Below are 10,011 nucleotides of genomic sequence, written 5' to 3'. Positions count from 1 at the left end.
GAAGGAGAAACAGAATGGACTGCACATCAGATATACTGATACAAGTGGAGTCAGGGTAAAATCCATAGGTGATCCTCCTGGATAGGGAGAAAGGAGAGCATTTCCATATTAAGCACAAAAAAATGGAGTTAATATATTTTTCATTGGGGCAATTCTAAATAGTTCCATGCAATTCGAAAAGATGTTTAATATTCAGAGATAGATTGCTAAGATTGGGTAATTATTCGGTGACTTTTATGATGTTGATGGCCAAATAAATTATTTCATGTACCAAAGTCAGTAAGGTCAGAAATATATCAGATTGGAAAAACTGAGATTGGAGAAATTTGATACATCTCTATTACGCTGAAATCAACTTTGGCCAGGGCAGAAGAAAGAGATGAAAAAGAAATATTGAATATGCATCGACACAAGTCAGCAAAATTTACAATCTGTTCTGCCTGAATAAGCAAAACATGTTAGAAAAGGATCCATAATTCCATCTTCATTTTCCTTCCTTTGTCCTCAGTCTCCTCCTTTAGTTATTCCTTCCCATCACTTACTGACCATCACAAGTAAGAAATCTGCAAACCATTCTTCACTCAACACTAGCTTTCAAAATGTGTCTCAAATCCTTTCTATAGCTAATAAAGCATTGCTAAATAAATTCAAATGAATCAAAATTTTATCATGCATATTATCAGATCATAGTACAATGAAAGTAGAAATCAATAGTAAAAGAAGCCACAAGAACTATGCATTGTATGAAATTAAGCAACACATTATTGAATAATCAATGCATCAGAGAGGAAATTAAAGAAGAAATAAGGCATTCCTGGAATTAAATGATAAAGCCAGTATAACATAGTGGAGCTTATAGGACATAATGAAAGCAATACAAAGAATCAATGAATTGAAGAGTTGATTCTTTAAAAGAATAAACAAAATAGGCAAACCCTTAGCCAATCTCATCAAAAAACAAAAGACACAAATTAATGCAATTACAAAGGTAAAATTGTGCTCGCTTCAGCAGGACATATACTAAAATTGGAGAGATACAGAGATTAGCATGGCCCCTATGCAAGGATGACATGCAAATTCGTGAAGTATTCCATATTTTTAAAAAAGGTTAAATCACAATGTACAATGCTGAAATCAGAAAATTATTACCAACTACTTCACAAACATATATGCCAAAAAATTGTAGAACTCAAAATAAATCGAGAGATTCCTAAATACATAGCAATTATCAAAACTGAACCAAGAAGATAAGGAATAATAAGAGGAAAGGAAACTGAAGCAGCTATACATAAAAAAAGTTACCAACTAAGAAAAGCCCAAGACCTCATGGATTCATAGCCACATTCTATACAAACTTCAGGGAAGTCTAACACTAATACTACTTAAACTCTAATAAAATTGAGAGGGAAGGAATATTTCTAAAATTGTTCTAAGAAGCTAACATTATCCTGATCCCCAAATCAGACAAGGTTCCAAACAAAAAAGAGGATTAAAGGACAATCTCTCTAGTGAACATAGATGCAAAAGACCCTTAACAAGATATTGGCAAAGAGATTGTGACAAAAAATAAAAAAGATCATAAACCATGACTAAGTAGGCTTCATTGCAGGGATACAAAGATGATTCAACATATGTAAATCAATAAATATAATTTATCACATAAATAGATGTAAGGTTAAAAATCGCATGATCATCTCAATAGACTCAGAAAAAGTCTTTGACAAAATTCAACATCCATTCATAATAAACACCCTGAAGAAAATAGGTATAGAAGGATCTTACTTCATTCTGATAAAAGCCATTTATGATAAATCCACTGCCAACATCATACTAAGTGAGGAAAAACTGAAAGCCTTGCCTCTAAAATCAGGAACAAGACAAAAATGTCCCTTAACATCATTCCATTTTAACATATTCCCTGAAACACTAGCCAGAGCAATGAAGCAAGAGAAAGAAATAAAAAGAATTCATATAGGAAAAAGATGAAGTCAAAATATTATTATTTGCTGAAGACATGATACTTTATTTACAAGAGCCAAAAAACTCCACCAAAGGACTCTTGAAACTAATAACCAAATTCATCAATGTAGCAGGATACAAGTTAAACACACAAAAATCAGTGGCATTCCTATACACTAATATTGTGCTCACTGAAAAAGAAATTAGGAAAATAAAACATTCACAATAGCATCAAAAATAATTACTTAGGTATTAACCTAACCAAGGAAGTCAAAGACCTCTACACTGAAAATTACATCACTCTTCAAAAGGAAATTAAGCAGAAATTCAGAAAATGGAAAATTATCTCCTGTATATCTGCTGAACCAATATAACTGAAATGGCTATCCTTTCAAAATTGATATACAGATTTAATATGATCCAAATCAAAATGCCAATGGACTTTCTCACATATCTAGAGAAAACAACCCTGAAGTTTATATGGAGCCAAAAGAGACCCATAATAGCAAATACAATCCTGTGTAACAAAAGCAAAGGAGATGGTCCCATAGTCCCTGACTTGAAGTTATAGTATACAACTCTTTAATAAATGGTGCCAGGAAAATTGAATATCCACATGCAGAAGATTAAATCTAGACCCATATCTCCCACCATGTACTAAACTAAAATCAAAATGAATCAAAGATCTAAATGTTAAAACAGAAATATGTAATTTGCTGGAAGATAAAATAGGTACAACAGTTGAAGACATAGGTGTAGGCAACACATGAACAGAACCCCAATGGCACAAGAAATAATATACAGAGTTAACAAGTATGATCATATCAAATTAGAAAACTTCTGCATAGCAAAGGAAACAACCAGAGTGAAGAGACAACCTAAAGAAGAGGGAAAATTTTTTCCAGCTAATCCTTGGAAAGAGGACTAACATCTAGAATATATGAAGAACTCGAAAAAATTAGACCTCCCAAAATCAAAGGTTCAATCCAAAAACGGGCAACCAAAATGAATAGACATTTTACGGAAGTACAAATAGCCAATAAATACATGAAAAATGTTCAACATCACCGGCCATTAGAGAAATGCACAAGTATATTAAGATACCATCTTACCCCAGAAAGAATGGCTATCATAATAATAACTGCTGCTGCTGAGAATGTGAGGGAAAAGGAACTCTTCTACATGGGCAGTGGGAATGTAAACTAGTACAACTAGTATGAAAATCATTATGAAGATTCCTCAAAAAAACTAAAAATAGAAATTCACTTTGTTCCAGGTATCCTCTTTCTAGTTATTTTTCCCAAAGGGTTAAAATCATCATATTAGAAGTACACCCATGCTCATTTTTATAGCAGCACAATTTATAATAGCTAGATCTTGGAAAAAGAATGTATGTCCATCAACAGATGAACAGATAAGGAAAATGTGGCATTTATACACAATGAGTACTACTCTGCCATAAAGAAAACCTTGAAGCATCCGTAGATAAATGGGTCCAACTTGAGAATATAATGTTAAATGAAATAAGCCAGATTTTCATGCTTAAATATTGAATAGTTTCTTTTATATGAGAAAATTATGTATGTGCATGTGTGTATAGAAAAAGTACAAAATAGAAGATAAATAGGAAGTGGAGGGAAGTTCAAATAATTCTCTAAATTCCCTATTCTGCTATATGAAAGATATTTAAATATATACTAATTTATTCCATTTATACTACTAGTTTCTCTTAGTTCATTGAAAAGAAAGCTTTGTGATACTGTTTCTTGTTTGTAAGAGAGAATCTTTTTATTCTCTGAGTGAATATTTTGAAGATAATGATACGCAGTTTATTGACTATTGTTACTCTTATTTTGTTGGAAAATTTTGTTTTCTTCTTTCATAAATTAAAAAATAAAGCATCAACTTACAGAAATTCTCCCTGAAAAACCAGAGTCAGGTGTAAGTACTACTGTATTAGCGTGCATGCAAGATCCTTTGTGAACTGGCCTAAGCCAGGCTTATTCCTACACACGCCCCCTCTCCATTCATTCCCATCCTCTAAAGAAAACACCACCTACTTTCATGAACTTTTTGTTCCCTTGGCTATCAGGTTCTTTTCAACTGTAAAATAAAATTTGACTATAAAATTTGTTTTTATCCTTCCAGTGCCCCGTATTCCTCATCTAAAAATACTTAGGTGGTCTTTGATCTGCAAAATAACTTCTGTGGGCCAACATCAGTACTTTATAGCCCTGTTAATTTTATTTCTAACAGTTATGTCTGGAATCAAATGTCTTTTTAATAATAGTTTGTAAAAGTTCATGTATTGGATTCAAGGTCAGAAATGAACAGGATTAACAGGTGGCAAATTCCCCATCATTTCTTGGTAGAAAGACTCTTGCAGATCTGGGCTGACATCTACTCCTGATTTCTGCATCTGAGAGTTGATACCGTTGTCAGTGTGCTTCCTGGGTCCAGGTGGCCTTCACGGGGCCCCATCTCTTTCCTGGCCAGAAACCGTAAATTCCATCTGAAGAGGTTATTGTAGCATGACCTGCAGAAGCTCAGCCTGTTTCTACCATGAAGACATTCTATAAGAACATTTGCCATCTATCACCATATTTCTATGAGTTCCTCTTACAAGGATATTTCATCAGATAGAGATCTACCTAGCTACTCTGATTCTAGAGCTGTTCTGTTCACAATGGGCCTTGTTTCTACTATGTCACCAAAAGAGTTGTCTTGATATCACTGGTTCAGTGATTTTATATTGTTTAGGTGGATAAATTTTTCAAATCACAGCATTTCTGGGCAGGACTTTCTTGAACTTCACAAAGTTGCTTACTGATTCAGGAAGGTTATTTATTTATTTATTTATTTATTTTTTGTACCGGGGATCGAACTTGGGTCCTTCCGCTTGTGAGGCAGGAGGCAGAACCACTGAGCTAAATCCCGGGCCCAGGAAAGTTATTTTTAAATGAAAATATACTCATCATCTGAATATTCACATTCCCCCAATTTTATATTATGAAAAACCTCAAAGATGAAAAGTTGAAAGATGAATGTAATGAACATCTTACTCCTGAGTTGGTAATTGTTAATATTTTGCAATATTTGCTCTACGTGTGATGTGTGTTATTGTTATGTTTGTCAGTCATTTGAAACCAAATTGTGGGCATAATGTCATTTCAGTCTTAATTGTTAGCATGAATTTCCCCAATTCAGGACAATTTTATATAGACCATTAGTGCCATTTTCTCATCTAGGAAAACTAATGACTCTCTAAAGATATCTATTATAAAATCTACACTTCAATTTCCCTAAGTATTCAAAAATAGCTCTTAAAGATGATTTTTAAAAATCAGGAATTTAATCAAGAATCACACATTACACTTGATTATTGTTTTTTAATATAATGCATCACTTTCTTTTTCAGGATAATGAATCTGTCAAGACCAGTTTCTCATCTTACAAAACATCCTCCATTCTAAATTTTTCTAAATGTTCCCTTGTAGTATATTTAAATCATACCATTATGTCCTGTAATCTGATTTCAGTAAGAATATGTCATAAAGTTGTGCACTACATTTTGAATCCCTATGCGATAATATAACTTCATGTTGATCCACTATTTGTTAAACTGGATCACTGTACTTAAATAGGTAGCACCAAAGAGATCCATTTTAAAAATGCTTTTTTCCTTTATAATTATCAAATACTCTGGGGCACAATGCACTGGAACTCATGTCAATATTCTGTAAAACAGACATCACTATTCGTTTTAATATTTTATTATTGATCCTTATCTCATTTAGTCATTTTATGGGGAGTTGCAAATTGTGACTAAGTATTTCATCCTGTTAATACCAGCTTGTCTTCATTACCTAGGAATGAACTAATTCACACTTTATCTTTTATAACATTAAGATAGAAGAGGGACCTGAGGATGGGGGGAGATGGGTGGGAGGGGAAGAGAAGGGAAAGTGAAAAGGATTAAGACGTGATATGTGAGTTTAGGGTGATGGCACATGCCTGTAATCCCAGCATTTGGGAGGCTGGAGTAGGAGGATTGCCACAAGTTTGAGGCCACCCTGAACTATACAATCAGTTCAGGGCCAGCATAAACTACATAGTGAGACACTGTCTCAAACAAAACAAGGAAAAAAGATGTTACATATATGTATGTATGTATTCCCTATGATGAATGTATTTATCATGTATCACGAACATCTACTTATAAGAAAAGGAGGACTCAGTCTCACCCTGATAGCATATTTCCTCTCTTGGAAACTCATTCCCTGTTCCTACAGTGTACTATGACCTGAATAAATTCTTGTCTCTGTGAGACTGAACAACAGTTGCTCCATTTTGTAACAGGGCCCCAACTTGTCTGCTTCTGTTACGGATCACCAGGTAGACATCGAGTTCCAGGGATGTGCTTGTTGCTGTCCCAGGAAGGACTGTTGTGTGCGTAGTGTTCCGTCATGCTTGCCCAACTCCATATCTGAATATGTTGTCTTAAGGACAATCTGTAAAATGTCTGTTTTATCCCTCTCCTCTGCTTTTGTATTTCTGCTTGCCAACTTCCCCCTAGCATCTCCTATAAAAGGACCTCAGGCTCTGAGCCTTTCGCCTCTCTAAGCTTGGAGCTTGGAGAGTGCCATCTGCCCAGACTAATAAAGGTCTGTCTGTTTTACAACTTGTCCGGTGTGTTCCCTCCCGGGTGATCTTCGCTGTAGTCAGCTCCTCAGAGAGTTTGGTAAGACCCTCGGTCTTACATCTCTACTGTTAATTTTTTTTAAATGAGATGCAAGGGGAAAGGTACAGTGGTAGAATGCTTGTCCAACTTATATCATGTCCTGTGTTTAATTCCCAGCATTGAGAAAAAATAAATTAAAATTAGGATGTTTCTCAACAACCACTTGCATGGTCACTATCAGATAAGTAGCAAAGTTAATGTACTTTGATGAAAACATTCCACTGACATTTTTTGATCAATAAAGTGTTGCCATTAAACATTTTAGGTACTAAGAAATATAGCTGTCCAACTGAAATAAACAAAATCTGACCAGATGTATTAAAGTAATAGAGTTTATTTATTGAAAGCAACAGAAATGTCAGTGTACTTACAAAGAGGATTGGATAAATTAGTTTTAGAGACACAAATATGAAATCTAATGTACTTTAATAAGAACAATAAATATAATAATAAAATTCACTTGAAAATATAAGACATTGGGTTTTGAGAAATTTGACTCAGAGATAAATATTTCATTGTGAAGAAAAAGGCACACTCCATTTCTACTGCAATGACAGATCATTCCAGTGATTATTAATCAACCTTAAGGCAAGACCCCTCTCTCATGCTCTCCTCTTCTCCAACTCCCTATTGACCAACAACGTCACCTTCACACATCAATACAATTAGGTGAGAAATTTCTTCTATAAAAGGCAGCACAGCCTGAACAGTGAATATGGTCAGTCCAATCAAGCCCAAAGAGCAAATCTCTGAATATCCTGTATTCACATTACTAGCACTTGGGAATACTTTGTCTGTGAAAGACATGCAGTGTCTGCCCAACCACACCTGTGAGGTGCAAGACCTGGGGAAGAGGGACAGGACAACTAGGACTCAAGCTCAGCCTCTCTGTGCAGATTTCCTCTTCATGTTCTTACATCCTCCACTGCCTGAATGCCCTCAGGGATAGTGTACTCAATGACCTGCCAGACAGTTCACTTCACTGATGAAATGAGCATAACAAGATTGATCTTTTCAATCAAGTGCAAATTTATCTTTTTACAGTTTTTACAGATTCATCTAGTACTACCCTCTGAACCAATACAAGTTTAATATTTCAATAAGACAGCACTTCTTTTATATTAACAGGAATTAATGCCTGAGTTGTTCCATGTTCTCAATTTTAAGCTGTGTACAGAAACTTCCTTTCTTAATTCTTTGCAGAGCACCCTTCCCTTACTGTGGTTATGTCAGGCCACACTATAGTTGGCCAAGATCCTACCAAAAAACTCAATAGCAGAACTGGGCTGTCCAATACAGAACTGTTCCCAAGCAGCATGGGTCACGGTACAGACAAAAATGACTGGGATCTTGCTATTGACAAAATGGTGGTTTGCTAACACTTCCTCTTTTAATTCCTAAAATAATGTGATGAAGTAGTATATTAATTTTATATTATTCTTATTAAAAATAACACAGAGCACAGAGGAAGTTTCCAGGTCAATGTGCCACAGCTTTGAGTGAAGAGTAGGAGACTTCTGGGTCAACCTACCACTGCACAGAGGAGGTGAACTGTGCAGGCACCAGCAGCACACCCCTCCCCCATCAAAATAAGAAGACATGTAAACAAGCCTCAGAACCAGACCTCCAGATCACTTACAGAAACCCCAAAGGGAAACGAGATGGAACACTCTGATACTCAACCACGTGGATTCCCTGAACTAGAAACGAAAGAGGATCTGGAAAAAAAAATGAAATCAGAAATAATTTCTCACATAACAGTATAGATTCTCCCCATAGTGCAAGACATGATTAATAAATCAACAGAGGACACAGACTAAATAAAATATAGGGGAGCTGAGGAGCATGATGGAATCCCAACATAGGAAACAAATGGAATCCATAAAACAGATGCAAATAGATTTCCAGAAGGTTAAAAACTCCATTGAAAGTCTATGCAGCAGAATTGGCCAATGTGAGCACAGAATTTCAGATATAGAAGATAAGATTGCAATTAGTGACCAGGAAAAGAAAAATTGCTTTAAAATTGTAAGGAACCATGAGAAATCAAACCAGCAAATGCTAGATTATGCAAAGGAGAATGATTGGAGTCAATGAAGAAACAGGAGAGAGTGCAGATGACATAAAAAAAAAAATTGTTTACAGAAATAATGGCAGAAAACTTCCCAAGGAGGGGAAAAGAATTTGGCATACGGACAAGTGAGGCATATAGGACTCTAACTAGCCTTGATAAAAAAAAAATCTACACATAGGCATACAATTGTTAAGATTCCAGAAACCCAACAGAAGAGCAAAGTTCTACAAGCAGTTAGAGAAAAGGAACAAATCACATACAAAGGAAAGCCCATCAGAATCACAGCAGACTTCTCAATGCAGACCCTCAAGGCAAGAAGAGCTTGGAGTGACATATTCCAAGCCCTAAAAGAAAACAGTCTCCAACCCAGATTGATGTACTCTGCAAAACTATCTTTCAAAATTGATGGAGAAAAAAGATACTTTCATGACAAAGAGCACCTTCAGAACTTCGTGAATACCAAACCAACACTCCAAAAAATTTTAGACAAAATCCTAAGAAAAGACAATGAGGATCACAACCCCAGGAAACCCAGGAGAATGAATCCAATGGACAAAACAAGAAATTAAAAGCAAAGAGGGAGAATCCAAAAAAAAGAAAAAGTCATGATGAGGATAAGTCAATACATATTAGCTATAACCATCAATGTTGATGGTCTCAATTCACCAATCAAAAGAAACAGACTGGCAGAATGGGTCAAGAAGCAAGATCCAACAATATGCTGCATAGAAGAAACACACTTAATTCAAAAAGAAACTCATAGACTGAAAGGAAAAGGATGGAAAACAATAATCTAAGCAACAGGAACCCGAAAAAAAAGCAGGAGTAGCTATCCTCTTTGCAGATCAACTGAATTTCAAACCAACATTGATGAAGAGAGACAAAGAAGGACACTACATCCTTGTAAAGGGAACAATCCAACAGGAAGAGATGACATCATAAATATGTATGCACCAAACACTAGTGTACCCAACTGTATAAAAAAAATACTAAAGGACATGAAAAATCATATAAGCACTAATACAATAGTAGTGGGGGAATCTCAATACCCCACTGTCACAAATACATAGATCAACTAGAGAAAAAACAAGCAACGAAATACTAGAATTCAATCAAACTCTTGAACAAATGAACTTAACAGATGTTGACAGAATGTTCCACCCTACAAAATCAGAATACATATTCTGTTCAGGTGCACATGGGTCATTCTCCAAAATAGACCACATACTCAAACATA

General features: G+C 35.3%; 1 non-coding gene across 1 annotated transcript; it reads left to right on the top strand.

The window, feature by feature from the left end:
- Positions 1-996: 996 nt before the first annotated feature.
- On the top strand, positions 997-1,100 carry LOC147824115 (U6 spliceosomal RNA). Its single transcript, XR_015442792.1, has one exon. It is a non-coding gene; the product is annotated as a U6 spliceosomal RNA (small nuclear RNA).
- The last annotated feature ends 8,911 nt before the right edge of the window (positions 1,101-10,011 follow it).

Source organism: Heterocephalus glaber, unplaced genomic scaffold (genome assembly GCF_053883595.1).
Source record: "Heterocephalus glaber isolate CG9 unplaced genomic scaffold, H.glaber_assembly_v1.0 deba00001553, whole genome shotgun sequence".
NCBI classification, from domain to species: domain Eukaryota; kingdom Metazoa; phylum Chordata; class Mammalia; order Rodentia; family Bathyergidae; genus Heterocephalus; species Heterocephalus glaber.
This window is presented reverse-complemented; position numbering and strand designations above follow the sequence as displayed.